Source organism: Lithobates pipiens, unplaced genomic scaffold (assembly GCF_037356315.1).
Source record: "Lithobates pipiens isolate NorthernLeopardFrog02 unplaced genomic scaffold, aLitPip1_a1.2 Scaffold_3, whole genome shotgun sequence".
NCBI classification, from domain to species: Eukaryota; Metazoa; Chordata; class Amphibia; order Anura; family Ranidae; genus Lithobates; species Lithobates pipiens.
Window position 1 is genome coordinate 52,284,855 of NW_027507790.1, and position 19,080 is coordinate 52,303,934.

Here is a 19,080-nt window from a genome sequence, read left to right on the forward strand (position 1 = left end):
CAAGTGGGATTTGGATGGGGGATGCAGAGGTAAGTGAAAGAGCTGAACTCTGCACACTGTGTAGCACACCCCTGAACTCTGCACTCTGTCCATAGTGCTCCCCTGAACTCTGTGCTCTGTGTAGCGCAACCCTGAACTCTGCTATCTGTCCATAACACAACCCTGATCTCTGTATGTAGCACACTCCTAAACCCCACACTCTGTATGTAGCACACTCCTAAACCCTACACTCTGTATGTAGCACACTCCTAAACCCTACACTCTGTATGTAGCACACTCCTAAACCCTACACTCTGTATGTAGCACACTCCTAAACCTCACACTCTGTATGGAGCACACTCCTGAACTCTCTGAAAAAAAAAATACCTTGGTCCAAGCTGGATCAATGTAAGTATGTATAAAATATCCATACCTGGAATTCTTCAACCTGTATCCTTTCATGAATCATGACTGTATAGACAGTATATCTGAATTCATCACTTGCTAAGACAAACAATGTCCACTGTTTTTTTTATTTCTCTTTTCAATGGTCTAACTTCATAAAACTAAAACCTACACAGTATGAAGGTATATTGTAGTACAAAGTCCATAAGTAGTCTGTATACACCTGGAATAAGTAAGAAAATATCTAAGTTAAAAGAGAAGGAGTGCCCATCTAGAAATCTGATCTGCTCTAAAGTCGTCCTTTCCATGCGTTCCTTATCTCATTCCTGGGATATTATAAAGAATGATGTAAGCTCTCCTCATGCTTACTGCATACTAAACAGTCCCACCTCTAAATTCCTCAGTTGCTACTGATGTTTGCAAAGTCTGCTCTAAACGGGTATTTCAGCAGTGACCATTCACAATGCTGGGATTGTGTTCATCAATGATTGTGCCTACCATTATCACTCTCACTTCATTAGGATTCTGTTCAGCCTCTAGGTTCTCAAACAGCTAATATGCCTGAAATCAGGCCAAGAAAATCTGTAGAAACACATATGTGAAACTGGCATGCACTGTCCATGATCTACATAATTATACCTATTATGATAACAATTGTAATTCATATACACCATTTCTAGTTCTGTTTCTCTGGTTAGGATTTAAATATGATAAAACAATTTCATGTATGAGAGTGTCTAAGGGCTGGTTCACACCACAAAAACAATCCTTTAAACAGTGTATTAAATACTACTAGTATTATAACTAGTAGTTGTAAAGTCAGAAGTTTTTTTTATCTTAATGCATTCTATGTGCAGCCCCCCCCCCCCCGCCTAATGCTTACCTGAGCCCCATCTCTGTCCTGCGATGCCCATGAGTGTGTTGACTGTCCAAGACTCTACCTTCTGATTGGCTGAGACACAGCAGTGGTGCCATTGGCTCCCGCTGCTGTCAATCAAACTCAGTCAGCCAATCAGGAGAGAGGGGGTGGGACTGGGCCTCAGCTCCATGTCTGAATGGACACAGGGAGCTATGACTCTGCTATGGGTGCCCCCATAGCAAGCTGCTTGCTGTGGAGGCACTCAACAGGAGGGAGGGGCCAGGAGCACCGAAGAGGGGCCTGAAAAGTGGAGGATCTGGGCGACTCTGTGCAAATCCACTGCACAGAGCAGGTAAGTATAACATGTTTATTATTTTTATTGAAAAAAAAAGAGCCTTTACGATCACTTTAACATTAAACTCTATGTAATGTGTTTTACTGAAAAACACAAAAGATTCAGCCAGCAGGACATTTTCTAATGCATCATACATGCAATGCACCTAAAACACACAGATGTAATTTGGATTTAGTTGTCTGCTTAAAGCTGAATTCCAGGTATGTTTTATACCTGTGAGAATCTGGAAATCACTGTAGTAGGCATCATCTGAAGTGGCTGCCCTGCTACAGACTAAACAGGAGGTTGCTCACTCAGACCGGGCACCATTCAGAGGACGCTGCATTTTCTCCATGAATGAATTGGCATTTTGTGTTGGAGATCGTGACTTCACTGCCCCGTCTCTCTACCACATCCAATCAGAGAACACACTGCATTCAAGAAAAAGCATTCACTAAGCATCAGGGCAGCCACTCAGTATGGGACACAGAAGCTACATAGTAGTTACATAGTTAATAAGGCTGAATAAAGACACCAGTCCATCCAGTTCAAGCTGAGTGAGTGTGGGTGTGTGTCTACAATTATCCCTATTTATTTAAGGTACCCATATAGCGCTGTCAATTTACACAGTGCTCCACACATACATTGCACACTCACATCAGTCCCTATCCTCAGGGAGCCAAAAAGCCAAGGTCCCCAACTCACATTCATATACCAGGGCCAATTTTGGACAGAAGCCAATTAACCTACCAGCATGTCTTTGGAGTGTGGGAGGAAACCCATACAGGCACAGGGAGAACATGCAAACTCCAGGCAGGTAGTGTTGTTGTTGGGATTTGAACCAGCAGCCCTTTTTACTGCTAGGTGAGAGTGCTACCCACTGCACCACTGTGCCGCCACAGAAGCTAGTGGAGATTGCTGTAGCAGCAGTGCTTTCAGCATTTCTTTAAATTTCAATAAAGCATATACAGTAGACTAAGGCAGCCCATCCATTTGAATGGGCTGGTATCTACAAAAAGTAGTGCATGTACTGCAGTACCATGCGATTTGGTGCAGGCAAACGCATTGCGTTTGTGATCTGCATTTGGGGTGTCGTTAAAAATATATTGACACCTGCAGCAGATCGCACTCCCAATGTGTTTTGAACACGGAGTGTGAAACATACAAGGAACGTTTCCTGCTCCGCATTCTGGTGTAAATAAGCCCTTACACTAATCTGAAGAGGGCCCTAAGTCCAGCTACCATGGGTTGCAGGAAAGAAATTTGCTTGATTCCCCCATCAACACGTATAGTGTTACTGGGGCAATCCTTCCTGGCGGCCATTGTCTGTTGCTCTCTATTGCCTTCCACCGGAAGAAGGTATTGTTGTTAGTGGCTATAGCGATAATTGCAGGTAAAACCCAGCATGCTGGTTGTACCCAAGTTGATCGATCTATCAACTTGGTACATTCAGCATGCCCATACATGGTTCCAATCTCGGCTGGTTCCTGGCGAGAATATATACCGTGTGCACATGAGCTTTATCTTTAGGATTGATTTACTAAATGAAGAGCGACTGTTTACTTTAAAAAGTGAATGTTCACCTATCTTAGAGAAAAATGTGAAGCTGTGTTGCAAGCAAGTCTTGTTTTTTATCTTTCTTGTACATGATCGCGTATTCAATAGGAACAAAGTTTCATTGTATTTTAAAGGCTATGCCAAAATGTCTTTGCAATAAGTGCAAGTCTCTATTCCTTAAAGTGACTGTAAACCTCAGACATGAAATATGAACAAGCATATCCCTCTATTGTGTGCTCTTGTCTCAATTAAAGCGTTTGTTACCCTAAAAAAAAAAAAAAATGTGCTTGTGCTGTGTAATTTGGCCCCCTGTATCACCTGTAATACCTGTCTAATTCTCCCTGGCTATACTCTCAGCTTTGTAAACTGACCACGGTTTGTCAAGGCAGCTGAGCCCTGATACCATAGTCAGTTTACGTGCCTCCGTCATCCGCTGCCTCATGTCCTCTCTCCCCTTCCTGCCTGTCAGCTCCACGTCTGTGCCCGCCCCCCTCCCCTCTTGCTGCTAAAATTACAGTTCGCAATTCACACTATCCTCTCTGTTAATGTAATGTGCCCCTGTATCTGTGCCTTATAGAGAAATGCAGCTATATACCTGATTTCAGAATGGCACTCATCTGACCGTCCGGCTCTCTCTTCCTCCCCTCCTGACTGATGTCAGTGGGGGATTATCAGCCCCGCCCACTGCAGCTGTCAGGCTGAGAGAGGAGAGAGCTGGCTGGTCACGCGAGCGCCAAATGCTGCTCTGAAATCAGGTATATAGCTCCATTTTTTTATAAGGCACAGACACAGGGGCAGATTACATTAATAAACAGAGAGATTAGTGTGAATTGTGAACTCCGGGTTAACAACCCCTTTAAGAGCACTAAGTATAATTTCTGTCTGCTGCTTGGTTCCTCTGCTATCAGCATGAGTCACTTCTGACATGTTTTCCTGACACCAAGACAAAAAAGGTGACTGACAACCTCAGCTCTGTTCCTATTTGCTGCATGAAGGGGTGTGTGGTCTGTCCCTCCTTTCAGCTCTCAGAGCTCTCCAAACTGAGCTCTGCACTGTGTAATTTCAGCTCTCCGCTGATGGGCACAGTGAGGTTGCACTTGATGGGCACTGGTGAGGCTGCATTGTTCTCTTGTACCATGTCTGCAGTCTCTGACCATCTCCTGTATCATGTCTACATATCTTACCATCTTTAGTAACATGTCCTCAATCTCTAACCATCTCCTGTACCATGCCCGCAACCTCTGCCATCTTGACATCTTCTGTACCATACCCACAGTCTCTGACATCTCTTGTACCATGCCCACAGTCTCTGACATCTCTTGTACCATGCCCGCAGTCTCTGACATCTCCTGCACCATGCCCGCAGCCTCTGACATCTCCTGTACCATGTTCGCAGCCTCTGACATCTCCTGTACCATGCCCACAGCCTCTGACATCTCCTATACCATGTCCGCAGCCTCTGACATCTCCTGTACTATGCCCGCAGCCTCTGACATCTCCTGTATCACGTCTGCAACCTATGACCATCTCCTGTTTTATATCTTGTCTGCAGTCTGGAGAGGAGTCAACAGTGGGAACACCGCCAGGATAGTAGCATGATTCCATAATATGTATGTGAAAACATAAGAGGACAATATCTAGTGCTCTCCGTTTCAAAATTTATTAAAAAAGACTCATTAAAATGATACACTCACATGATATAGCACTGCTCTCCAGTGCCAAGTTACAGACGAGACTTAAACACAATCGAAAAACATCCATGCACGAATCAGCGTAGTAAACAAGCGGGTGATGTCACGGCTAATGTCACGTGGTCCGTACGCGTTGCGTCCCCACAGGTAGGCGGGACTTCTTCAGCAGCGATGGTGTGACCTTGAGCGGACGCTATTATACTACTAGCGCTGATCAATAGCCAATAAAAAATGCGCCCATGCGCAGGTCAAATAACGGGGTAAACATTACAAACGTGGCCCCGGAAGTCGAAAATACACACATGTCCCAGAGCGAGAGAGGAAAAACAAAAGATAATTAGTGAATCGGCCGGAGAGGCAAAATGAGCCAAAAACACAACACCGCTCATCATATCCTTAACAATTAATAGGACAGGGCAAAAAAGCCTCAGATGGAAGCGGGAAATCGAAAAGCACAAACTACACCTCCAGCGATCCCTTAATAAGCGATAACTATAAAGCTATCCCATAGGGAGAATAACATACTTTGCCTCAAACAGCAATAATTAATTAATTAAACTAAAACTATAAAAAATATATTCACTTAATGTTAGTTCTATAGGGGAATAAATATCCCTCATCTAATCCAAACTAACCAGCAAAACATTTCTAAAAATGACAAAAAACCAACAGCTGATGACATCACCCGTAACAACCCTGATCCGTGCATGGAAAAAAAAAAAAAATTCAGACAAATAAAAATAAATTACCTATCAGAAATAAAACAATTTAAATCGAAATCCACGTTCAAGCCCCTACAAAAGGCCTTAAAACACATAACGTGTCCCGGCATTTTAAATTGGGACAGCGCAGCCCCGCCCTGTCAGAGGAGCAGCCGATTGGCTCTACTTTATTCTCGTCTAAAAGCTGATCACCGCCTCTTCCTGTATATATCGTGATCAGCCATGATTGGACATGGCTGATCACGTGGTAAAGAGACTGGTCAGAGACTGTTTACCTAGTTCGGAGTTGCGGTGTGTCAGATTGACACACCACAACAACGGTCGCCGCGATATGATATCCATTCAGGATATTGAAACCACTTTGCCGTGGTCATTTTGCTATATGGCGGGCAGCAAGTGTTTAATCCAATACCTGGACAGTCAGGGGTAATCAGTGTGGCACTAGGGAGGAGTTACAATCACCAATCTCCCTGTATACATTTCAATAAAGCTGCTAACAGCCGCTTCTCCTCCTCTCCCTCCTGTGACTTTCAGCTGCTTTATTGAAATCTATACAGGAAGATTTGTGATTGTAACTCCTCCCCAGTGCAGCACGATCATCCCTGACTATCCCCCATATCCTCCTCTAGTCCCCCTCTGTGCTCCTCAGCCCCCCTCCCTGCTGCGGTTCCCCTTTGTGCTCCTCTGTGCCTCTGTCCTGCATCTGTCAGGATGGAGAGTGGAGGAAGGAGCCGGTAAACCTGTCATTTACTGGCTATTTCCTTTTCTGAATGTACAGAGTCAGCGATCACTGACTCTGTTCATTCATAACTGTCACTAAGTATCGTCCGCTGACAGTTCAGGGACTGGAGAATCTGTGTCCTCAGTCCCTTTCCTTGTCTGAAAAGGGAGATGTCAGGGGTTAAGACCCCTGATATCTCACCAAAGCCACACCCCAACAGGGCTAATACAAAAAAAAAAAAAAAAAAGAATGGCTAATGGCTCAAACCACTCTCACTGAGTTCTGTGAGAAGAGAGGGATCAGAGCCGCAGCAGACCGGCAGAGTGCTGCATTGAGATGGGAAGGTAAGTATAAAGGAAGGTGAGGAACCGATACAACTAGTGGGACATGTTTTACCTTAATGCAGGCAAATGCATTAGGGTAAAAAATGTCTAGCCTTTAGAGCCACATTAACCGTTCTATGCATGTATAACTTGCCAGTTCCAATTACCTTCGCAAAATAGATTTGCTGTGTAAATTGATTAAATAGTGGTTTGCAGTGTATTTTAATTCCTGTGCATAAGGGGCCCACTAAACCTAAAGTGCCCTGGGCTCCCAAGGTCCAGATCTTGCCCTGGTCAGAGAGGAAATAGCAACAGAGTGACACCTTAGGCCCCCTGGACACTAGGCGTTTAGCACATGTGCATCCAATCCCAGTGCTTTAGTGTGCCTGGAAGGCAAAGCATCCACCCTGCTGTCTGCACCCTGTTAAAGTCTATGATATGCTAAAATACACTACAGCTGGAGGCTGTACTGAGTACTACTTGCATTTAGGGCTCTATGCATTCAGAGGTGTATGCATGGAACACAGAATGCCATACATCCCTGAAATGCATATGGCGCTAAGCACAAGCACCACCCAGTACAGAGTCCAGCCCTGTCTAGCTATAGTGTATTTCAGCCTACCTAGACTTTGACAGGCTGCAGGCAGAAGGGCTGGACACTACACCTACTCCTCCCAGACGCGCTAAACCACCAGGACTGGACACACATGGCCTATAAGCCTTGTGTGCAAGGGGTCTAAGTTCTTTGTTCAGTGAATGAACTATGCTGTAGGAATAGATGATCTTGCTGCTCTCTTAGCGATTCTAGTAAATGCATAGTTAGTATGATCCAGGCTTAAAGGATAAGTTCACCTTTTGGACCATCTTACACGTTACACCCATATTTAGAGTATAATGTGTAACACGTTCCAGACCTGTTCACTGCACCCCCAATCCCCCCCTTCCATGTGACAGCAGGCAAGTGTTCCTCTCCCAGCACCTGCTATCACATTTTTAAAATTATGCTCCAACACAGCTGCATTGTTCATTCACAAGAATCTGTGAATGAATGAACTACAATTGCTGTCTTCCACTGCAGCAGGCGGCTTGTAATTCTCAATGAACCACAAGTGTGCTGATCAGGGCGCTTGTAATCTATTCGTACTCCCTACAGTTCTGTAACATGAAGGCCCATACAGAGTTACAAGCAACAGTACTGTGGGCAGTGTATACAGGAGCCTAGTATTGCACCCGTAATCCTCTGCAGACTCCTGTGAAAAAAATAAAAAAAAATGCACTTTTTTCTGAAAAATATGTGGATTTATTTATTTTTTTCAAAAAGGTGAACTTACCTTTTGAACCTTCAAAAAGGTAAACACCCTCCTTGGTCAGCCGACGGCACCCCCCGATGTTGGTCGGTTGGGCATCCAGCCCCGCAATCACCCCATCTAGATTGGGAGCAGGCAGCGATCCTACGGGTACTAGCTTCCATCGCGTCACCTCCTCCTCTGCATTAGCTGTGCGTCTCCTCCCTCCTCCTCCTAGGCGTCCAATAGGATCTCCTATCCTTTCAACTTCCTGATTGGCCAGGAGGAGGATCAGTGTGACAATAGCGAATAATCATTTGCTACTGTCACACAACTGGGTGGGCTCGGAGCGCAGTGCTATGTGCCCAGAGTGCACCCTTTTTTAAAGCCAATTAGAGGCTCTGGCTCCAATCACCTGCTTAAATCCCCCCCCCCCTTTTGGAGTCCTTGCGTCCAGCGCCCTGCATGTAGATTAGGGAGCCGGACACATGGATAGGACAGGCTGACACTGAGGCAGACTATTATCGCAGAAGAGGCTTAGAATGTCTCTTCTTCAATAATATACACCTACCTGCCTGCCTTCTTCTGTGGCATGCAAACTGAGCTGTACATGCATCGGCATGGTCCCTGTGTGCCAGGATGACTAGTTCCTGCCCATGTGGAGGAGGTTTGTCATCCTGTGCCAGCCAGTGGAGATGCCTGAAGACCAGCACCCAGGGATAAGATGCCAGCACCGCTGAGGGACCCAGACCATCAGAGAACAGGTATGTTTAGTGCCTTTAATATGAGCTGCTTCACCTGTCATAGGCACTCATTCATCAAAGCCATGCTATGGCTTCCATCAATGAAAGGATCTCTATGATCTGAGGAGGTGGACCTTTCTTTCATCGGTCCTCCATTCATAGTGCGCTTTTCTTTCTGTGAAGCTATAGCATGGCTACTATGAATATAGCAAGGGAGCAGAAAGCCTTGCCATAGTTGGCAGTGCCTATGACTGCTGGTGCAGCCACTTCTACCCTTTGGCACTATGCATATACCATACCTGGCCATACCATACTTCATAGTTACACTGAACCTGCTTGGACCTCCAGTAATCCAGCTTGGACCAAAGTAACCATGTATACACCATACTGTACCTGGCTGATCCCCCTCAAAATCATTAGACACCGCTACATCAGTTGTCTCCACTAGTGTCCGGATCCTGTGCTGAGCGGCTGCCCTGCTTATTCTGAACACAAGAGGTCGACTGCTTGACACCAGTGCCCTTCACAGAATGTTTTGTATTTTCTGAATGAATGCAAAGTGTTATTTGATTGCAGGAGTGGAGAGGTGGAGTGGTACATCACTCTTCCCACCTCATCCAATCAGGGAGTCATTGAGAGAATACAAAGCATTCTGTGAAGGGCACCTGTCCCAAGCAGCCAACCTCCTGTGTTCAGAATGTAGCAGGGCAGCTGCTCAGCATGAGATCTGGACACTAGTGGAGCTCACTGGAGTTGTGGTGACTAGTATTTCCAGCTTCCAGGTGCATCAGCCAGGTATGGTATATACATTGCTACATTGATCTAAGCTGTATCGCTGGAGGTCCAAGCTGTATCGCTGGAGGTCCAAGCTGGAACACTGAAGATCCAAGTTGGATCACTGAAGGTGCAAGCTGGATCAGTATAACTATGTATATAATCTTCCTAGCTGGACTCCTACAGAAGCAATGTGATGAGTTTAGAAGTCCTGTAGTTTATAGGTTGCAGTGAGAGTTCTTATATGTCAGTGTGTCATGTGTGGTTACGGCTGAGCCCTGAAGAAAGCCATGGAGTAGGCAGCGCTCTCCTGTCCGTACAGCCCGCACTGTCACCTCCAATCAGCGTCCACCCCGCTCTAACCTATAAGAAAGACGTTACCGGTCAGGGAGTTCAGAGTTTATAGAGAGTCATCTGCTGGGGGGCGGGGATAGGGGCCCAGTGAGTCCAATCACAGAGCTCGGATTGATTTTACGATCTGTGATTGGAGATCGCTCCTCGCACTCTGTATAAAGTTACCATCACTGACAGTCGAGCACAGAGGAGCCTCTCCTGATCACATAGGAAAGGTACAGGCATGCTTTATTCTCTACTCTATCCTGACTTCACTGGCTTCATCCTCCATTGTGTCTGCACACTGATCAAACTCAGCACTGGATGGGATTATTATTATCATTATTATACGATGAATGTATAAGGGTGTGTACTAGGCATAGTATATCCTGTATGCTGGAGACAGTCAGTGTACACTGCGGGAGGAGTCCGGGGGTGTGACGCTTTGTACACAATCTCTGCAAACTGATCCGAAATTCTGACATTTCCACCGTATTGCATTGTGCTTCTACTTGCTGATGTCATCGCCACTCCAGTAATGTACACAGACCAGGGCAGGAGCTTTACATTAATCTTATGTATTGCATGCTTCATACAATGGGCTGTATATTCCATCCAGGCACTACGATCATCCTCTGCATCCAACTACATCACTCATCATTGTAGGAGGATGCCATTCTCTATGGGATTGTAGCACAATGTAACAGGTTCTTATTTAAAGGAGAATCACTGGTGACTGTTGTGTGTTATTATTGTTATTGTTAATTATATTATATATAGTTAATATTACATCATAATGATTATATATATATATATATATATATATATATATATATATATATATATATATATATATATATATATATATATATATATATATATGTAATCATTATAATAATAATTACTAATATATATATATATATATATATATATATATATATATATATATATATATATATATATATATATATATAATTATTGTTAGTGATAATTCTTAAATGAATTATATTATAGTGTGATGTATATACATTATATTTATATATAATTGTATTGTTATGTATATATGTGAAATATATTGCAATTCAGTGCGGGGAAATATTATTTTACAGATATTCTTCATGACATTTTCTGTATTGCTGTCAGGACCCTTTAAATGTGCAGACTTTAGTAGTAGATACGCTTTTACTCCTGAACCTGTCAGAATTCTATAGATTATCTTGTAAACATTATCCGCAGGTCATGCCTGTCTTTGGCTGCAGCCCACTATGTACATCAATGGCCATGTTATTGGAACTACTTGCAAGTCATCTTTTGCCTTTGGATATTTGCGTGGATTTGACACAGTGTTGAAAACTTTCCTTAAAAGCTAGATGTGAAGCCAATCACTAAAATCTTATTTAATCTTTTTTTATGTATTTATTTTTTTAAGGCGTTTATTTTGATTTTACAGAAATAAAATATAAACAAGAAGAGAACTACTCTGACACTTGATATACATAGGAGGAATGTAGATCATTTCTATTACTCATTGCATAAACAGTGTGTATGGGATACCCAGACACTAGTAAATTAGATGCCCACGCTGCTCTTGCACTGTTAAAAAAGTAGAGGACCCCAGAAGATTAGAACGTCATAAGCAGGATTATAAAAATACTACAGGGGCAAAAAAAAAAAAGTACCCTAACTACATCCACACGTACACATTCATACCAACACCACATACATTTCCCATACAGCAGCGCCATGGTCCCTACCAAACTCCAACTTGGATGATAAACCAGAGTGAAACAATGCAAGGCGAAAATAACAACGGCCCTTTGTGTATGCCACACTAAGTTTCATCAGTGTAGAGAACCTGATTAAGTAAGCTGTGATGATAAGACATTTCCCCAAAAAGCATCAGAGACATCCAACCATGGTTGCCATATCTTGGTAAATTTCTTAGGGCGTGCCCTACTTTTATATATCTGTTTGAATTTGGGTAGATCACTATGAATGTTACGAAAGAAAGCGTGAGATGTGAAAGGGCCCATTTCCTTCCAGTGTAATAAAATTGTTTTACAAGCATTTAATAACAGTATATGTAGCAGAGTCCTAGCATGCATCCGGTGGACAAAATCATTGAGAACACCTAAAAGCTCAACTTCCAGAGTTTAAGGTATTGGATTAGATTAAGCTTGTGCTCAAACAAACCAAATAGATACTTCCAGAAGGACGATAGGCCAGGGTAGTTCCAGAACATATGAAAAAAATTTGCAGCATCAAGATCACATCTAGAACAAGCAATATCCAAACCCAATCCCATACAAACCAACTTGGCTGGAGTATAATATAAGTGGTGGACAAACTTAAATTGAATCAACTGATCCTGAAAGCAAACCTCTGTAGCCTCTTCCCAGTCCTCCTCAGAAAGCTCAGGCAGCAGCAATACCCACTTGCGATAAGAATTCTGAAAACAGTCAGCCCCATAGAGGGGCCTCGTAGAAACATTTAACATTTGTGTAGTCCACAGTATGGAGAGTAAGTGGGGGAGGAAGGAAAGAGAGAAATAAAAGGAGGGTAAGAGATGAGGGTAAACATGGGGGGGGGGGGGGGGGGAGGGGTGAGAGTCTGCCTTAGTTTCTCCACTGGCTGGTCTTCAGAGAAGGCAGATTCTATAGATGTTAGGTCTGATGTGGTCCAAAGAGGCTTCGGGAGAGAGTGGAGAAAGGCAGCCAATTGGTGGTATTTTCAGTGGACTGGGGGTGTAGTTGTTGAGCTGGGTAGTAATGTAGATATGGGTATAATGCCTGATTGTAACTTGATGAAGGAGAGGTGTAGGACCCAGATTCCAGGCATGGGGTTCTGGGGTCTGTATTTCCAGGTGGGAAGTAGTTGTGAGCAATCAATGGCATGAGATGAAGGGGGAGTTGTGTTGCCATTTATGCATCTTACACAAAGAGTCCTACACCATAAGGGTTGAATGCGTGAGTGGTGAAGTGGTAGAGGATAAAGTTCTGTATTTCTTAGGAATCCATATTTGGGTAAAGAGATTTGATCCACTGAGTGACATTTCAAGGCTAACCCATATTTTAGATTCTTTATGATACTTCCGGTCAGAAATTCTATTCATTACTATAGCCAAGAAATATTGCTTAATATTAGGTAAAGCTAGGCCCCCTTGTCTTTTAGGTCTGTCCAGAAGAGCCCTAGCTAATCTAGGACCTTTTCTGTTCCATACATATCTGCCTATTATTGAGCCGATCAATGCAAAGAATCCTGCAGGGATTCCATATGGTAGCATCTGAAGCAAGAATAGCAGCCTGGGTAGTATGTTCATCTTCAAGAGTGTGCTATTTGGGACCATCTTTTTAAGTCGAATCTGATTGTTAAGGAGGGGTAAAAAGTTTGTGCGAAATAAAGACGTTGGGTTAGAGGTGAGGTATATACCTAAGTACTTAATTTTACTTTTTTGACAGCTAAAGGGGAAGGATTTTTTAAGTTGGGCTACAATCTTTCCAGGTACCGATTTATGTTTAGAATTTCCGATTTGGTCATATTAATTTTGAAATTGGAGATGGCACTGAATTTTGAAAATGTTAACCCGAGGTTTGGGAAAGAGCTCAGGGGTTGTTGTATATAAAACAAAATATCGTCTGCATAAGCTGCATATTTTTGTTCAGTTACCTACAGTGATTCCATGGATGCAGGGATTATGTCTGACCGTCGAGAGGAATGACTCTAGGGATAAGGCAAATAAAATAGGTGAGAGGGGGCAGCCTTGGCGTGTGCCATTAAAGAGTGTGAAAGGATTTCTTTAACGTGCCATTTATACGTATTTGGGCCATAGGGGAGTTATATAAGGCGGATATATGGGAAAGGAGGGAGGGGCCATTCCTAGATGAGATAGCGTTGCCATGAGGTACTCCCAGTCCACCCTATCAAATGCTTATTCTGCCTCTGTGGAAAGTAGAAGGGTGGGCTGGGAGGAGCCTCTCGCATAAGTCATTAATGACAGGGTGTGGAGGGCATTGTCGCATGCCTCTCTGCTGGGAATAAGTCCTGTTTGGTCTGTGGAGACCCAGTGGGGAATAAGGGGTAGGAGTCTGTTCGCAATGACCTTGGCATAAAGCTTAGCATCTATATTTAAGAGAGAAATGGGGTGGTAGCTCCCACAGTGATGTGATACCCAACCGATGTGCAAGTTCAGGTGTCGTCAGGACTTCCTGAGGGCTGGAGAAGGAAACAGAGTCATGAGGATAGCTGGGTTCGGTAACAGGCGGGCAACGAGGTACAAGACATCAGGCAGGAGCAGAGTAAGATCAAGCCGGGATCAGGAAACCAGAAGTCACAGATATCCGAGTCCAAAGGCAGAGTCAGGGCAAGCCGGGTCAACAACGGGTATCAAGCAGGTTTTCAGGCAGAGTACAGAGGATCAGGACAAGCTGAAGACCAGTCAGCACTGTTTATGAGCAGAGTACCCTTTAAATAGTCTATCTGGTGCTAATTGCCATTAGGGGTGCGCTCCTGCACGCCGTTGCGCACACGCATGCGCATCAGCGGTTCTAGAAATCTGTTGTGGTCTGTGCCCGTGCCCATGCACGTTAGCACTTCAGAAGGTCCGTCATTGTCTGTGCGTTCACGCATGCACACAAGTGTGCACTATGAGCGAACTAATAGTTTTCTTAAATTGCCCCCCCCTAAGGGCAGCCTCCAGATGCCCTTCCAGACTCTTTTTTTTTTTCAGGATGACGTTGAAAAAAGGCTTGCATCAATCTTGGAGCATGAACATTGGATGCTGGTTCCCAAGAATTCTCCTCCGGGACATAGCCTTTCCATTTAACAAGGAACTGTGTTTGATTGTTTCTGATTCTACAGTCCAACAGAGCTTTCACTTCAAATTCCTCCTTACCTTTGATAAGCAGTGGAGGAGGGACTTCGGAAATCAGATCAGGAAAGGGGTTAGGCACGGTTGGTTTCAACAAGGACACATGGAATACTGGGTGGATCCTTAAGTTCTTTGGCAACACTAATTCAAATGGTACTGCATTCATTTTCTTCTTGACAGGAAAAGGACCCAAGAATTTAGGGCCAAGTTTCTTTAAGGGGCAGTTTAACCTTAAATTAGCTGTGGACAGCCAGACCTTATCTCCCGGTTTCAGGTTCCGGTTGGCTCTTTTTTTATTGAAGAATTTCTTGTTGCTTGCCAAAGCTTTAGTGATCGTATCTTGTAACAGTTGATTTTTGGTATAAAGGAAGCTTAACCGGTCTTGTACAGCAGGTACGGAAGATTCAACAGATACCACTGACAAGAAGGAGGGATGAAACCCATAATTGGCAAAGAAGGGTGATTGGGTGCTGAGTGAATGGAGTTATTATAAGAAAATTCTGAAAGTGGAAGATGTGACAGCCAATCATCTGGTGCGAAGGAAGAAAAGCACCGCAAGTATTGTTCAAGGGTTCGGTTCGTTCTTTCGGGTTTGACCATTTGTTTGTGGGTGATATGCGGAAGACAGATGGAGTTCAATGTTCAGTGCCTTACATAAAGCCTTCCAAAATCTAGATGTAAATTGTACACCTCTGTCGGAGATGATGCTGTCTGGGATGCCAATTAGCTTAACAACTTCTTTAATGAGGCTGAGGCAGTCTCGGTGACAGAAGGGGTTCCTCGTAAGGGTATAAAATCGGCTATCTTGGTTAGTCAGTCGACAATAACAAAAATGGTGGTGAAATCTTCAGATGGAGGGAGCTCTACAATGAAATCCATGGAGATCATGCTCCATGGTTTCTTAGGTATAGGGAGGGATTCCAAAAGTCCCCAGGTCTTGGCTTTGTCCGACTTGCTGCAAAGACATGTACAAGAATTTACGTATTTCTTACAGTCCTGCATTAGGTCTGGCCACCAGAAGGTGTGGGAGATTAAGTCAGCAGTCTTAGTAATTCCAAAGTGCCCTGCAAGAGGGTGATCATAGCAATGTCTTAAGCTAGCAACCATGAATTGCTCAGGGACAAAAATGTGTTCCTTATGAAAGAAAAGATTATTCCTCAGTTGAAGAGCCAGGTCCTGGGAAGGGGGGCGGTTTTCCAGATCTGCCTTTTATTTGTGACACCAGGTCTGCCTGAAGAAATATAATTTTTTTAGCCAGGACGATGGTATCCGGTTCCATGGAAATTACAGGGCTGTTGAACATGCGTGGATAAGGCATCCAGTTTTCAGTTTTTTTTTGAGCCAGGGCAGGAGGTGATATGGAACAAAAAACGTGAGTGCCCACCTTGCTTGTCGTGGCCTTAATCGTTTAGCTGTCCTTAAATACTCTCAATTTTTGTGCTCCGTGAAGATGAGGATCGGGTGAGATGCTCCCTCCAAAAGGTATCGCCATTCTTCGAAAGCAGCCTTGATGGCTAGTAGCTCTCGGTCTCCGACATCATAATTCCTTTTGGAAGGATTCAGTTTCTTTGAGAAGAAAGCCACTGGATGAAGTAAAGACTTGGGTCCTTGAGGCTGGGATAATATAGCTCCAACCGCATTCTCAGAGGCATCTACCTCCAACACATAAGCCAGGGATGGATCTGGGTACTTCAGGATGGGTGCAGAAGTGAATAAGGCCTTCATTTGTTCAGAAGCCTGCTGAGCTTCTGGAGTCCAGCAGAAGGGAACATGTTTTGTTAATTGTGTAATGGGAGAGATGATGCCAGAGAAGTCCTTGATACATTTTCTATAAAAATTTGCAAACCCCACAAACCTTTTAACAGCCTTTCTGTCGTTGGGAGCAGGCCATTCTAGGACACATGAGACTTTCTGTGGGTCCACAGAAATGCCATCAGCAGAAATAACAAGTCCCAAAAAATGTATGGTTCTCTTCTCTAAGTCACGTTTTCAGCTTTAGCGTACAGGCGGTGTTCACGGAGCCAACTTAGCACTTTTTTCACATGGATCTGATGTGATTCAGTAGATTCAGAGAATATAAGAATGTCATCTAGGTATACTATGACAAATAGATCTAGAAAGTCCTGGAAAACATCGTTCCCTAGATGCTGAAATGTAGCTGGGGCGTTGTAGAGTCCGAATGGCATAACTAAATATTCAAAATGGCCAAAGCGTGTTCAGAAGGCCGTTTTCCATTCATCCCCTTCCCTAATTCGGACTAAATTATATGCTCCTCTTAGATCAAGCTTGGAAAACACCTGTGCCCCCCTTAGTCGCTAGAAGAGCTCCGGAATCAGAGGAAGGGGGTACCGGTTCTTCACCGTGATCTTATTAAGGTCCCGATAGTCAATGCAGGGTCTCAAGGAATGGTCTTTTTTTCTCCACAAAAAAGATACCAGCACCAGCAGGAGACGTGGAGGGCTGAATCAACTGTTTCTTCAGACTTTTGTCTTTGTAGGTACGTAGAGCTTCCGGTTTGGGTTCAGAAAGGGGATAGATCCGTCCAAATGGAATTTCTGCTCCCGGTAAAAGTTCAATAGGACAATCGTATGTCCTATACGGGGGAAGAGTGTCTGCACCCTTCTTGTTTTCAAAGCTTCAGGATCAGGTTGTAGACTCAGGAGAGGGATGGTGTTGACCGTACTTCGGGGAAGGCAGTGTGTCAGACAGTAGTAGGAAGTGAAGGAGACATCTCCTGTAAGCCAGTTAATAGGTGGATTTGGGCTTTTAACCATGGAATGCCAAGGATGACAGGAAACATAGGTGATGTTATGACATCCAGCCGAAGGAGTTCGTGATGGCCTGTGGTAGTTTGGCAGCGGATAGGTGTGGTCTCTTGAGTAACAGGACCAGATTTAATGCCAGAGCCGTCGGCCAGATGGACATGGAACCCTTGCTTCTTGGCACATACAGGTAGCTGATGCAGAGAGACAAATGTGGAATCTACGAAACAGCTACAGGCCCCAGAGTCTATGATAGCTGATACAGAAATTGTCCTTCCCGAGTGCAAAAGTTCTATAGAGAGAGAAACATATGACTGATCTTTTCCAGGAAGATACATCATGTGCGGTGGATGTGGGCTAGGTCTGTTGAGTTTTAGCCAGCAAGTCTGTATAAAGTGACCAGCCTCCCCAAAATAGAGGCATAAATTGGTTTGATGTCGTCGAAGGCGCTCAACAGGGGAGAGAGTAGGACTTCGAAAACTCCTATGGTGAATCTTAAGTGGTTCCTTCTCTCCGGGAAGTGCAGCCAACAAAGGAGCGGAAGATCTAGGAGTCACAGCAGGGGTTCTTTGCAGTTTTTCGGATTGCCTTTCCCATAATCGTTGCTCAATCTGGATAGTTAAGTTGATCAGATCTCAAAAAGATGTGGGCATACCCACTCTGGCAAGTTCATCCTTTAAGGTATCAGAAAGTCCCAAGCGAAACTGGTGGCGAAGTTCGGAGTGGTTCCATAGGGTATCAGCACCCAAGAAAAAAAAAATTGGTTATATAGTCCTCAACAGGCCTTGAGCCCTGTTGTAACTTGCCGAGCTTGGACTCTGCAATATGTAGGACGCACTACACGCAGACTTAAAGATGATATGATCATTTATATGACATTGAAAAGAATAACTCCACTAATGTGGCTAGACACTGGAACACTGTACATCAGAAGGATGTTTCAAATTTATTTATACAGGGGATTGAGAAGGTGGTGACCCCCAAGCGAGGAGGTGACAGATTTCTCATACTCTGTAAACGTGAGGCTTTCCGGATATTCTTTTTAGAAACCAGAATTCCGACAGGGTTAAATTTTGATTGGGATGTTTCATATTATTATGATTGAGAAATCTTTTGAAACACTGTAATTCCCCTTCAGGATTAAGATTACCCCAATTTAATGTTATCTTTTATGATGTACTAGTGTTCCAGTTCTGTTTCTTATTTTTCATTATCTCTTCCATCCATCCCGAAATTTAACGTTATAATAGTCACAGGTTCATTCACAATAACACCCTCTATAAGCTTGTCACATGGGATCAAAATGATAACATCCATGTGAATGCCTAAAATTATACATGTGTGCGCTAGTCAGACACACCAAGTGGGTGGCAATTGACATTTCTTCCCCATATTTACTAATATCATAGAGGGGGGTTTTTGTCTAGCTTGTGAATGTTACCCATATATAGATATTTTCAGATACAGTATATATTACATGGGTATAGTCTCACAGATATGGGACACACTTACTGTTTTACATGTATGTGGTTTACTGATATAACCCAGATATTGGGGAATTTGTATATACTGCATTACACACTTTGCGGTTTATGCAATTTATTGCTGCGGTTTATATACAGCACATTTCACATTTAACCATTATACAGATCTGGAAATATTCTTTTTCCGTGACTATAGTCTTTTAACAAGTAACATTTTTATATATTTTTTCACTTTACACA

General features: G+C 43.6%; 1 protein-coding gene across 2 annotated transcripts in view; it reads left to right on the top strand.

Moving 5' to 3' along the window:
* LOC143940391 (catechol O-methyltransferase-like) overlaps window positions 1-19,080 on the top strand; it is a 181,251-nt gene that overhangs the window by 56,857 nt on the left and 105,314 nt on the right. Inside the window, exon 1 of one of the 2 annotated variants that reach the window (XM_077461684.1) lies at window positions 9,910-9,963. The exons of the other annotated variant lie outside the window; for it this stretch is intronic. The gene's annotated coding sequence lies outside the window, so the exon portion shown is untranslated. Of the gene's footprint in view, window positions 1-9,909; window positions 9,964-19,080 lie in introns of those variants that run through there. 2 annotated transcript variants of the gene reach the window in all.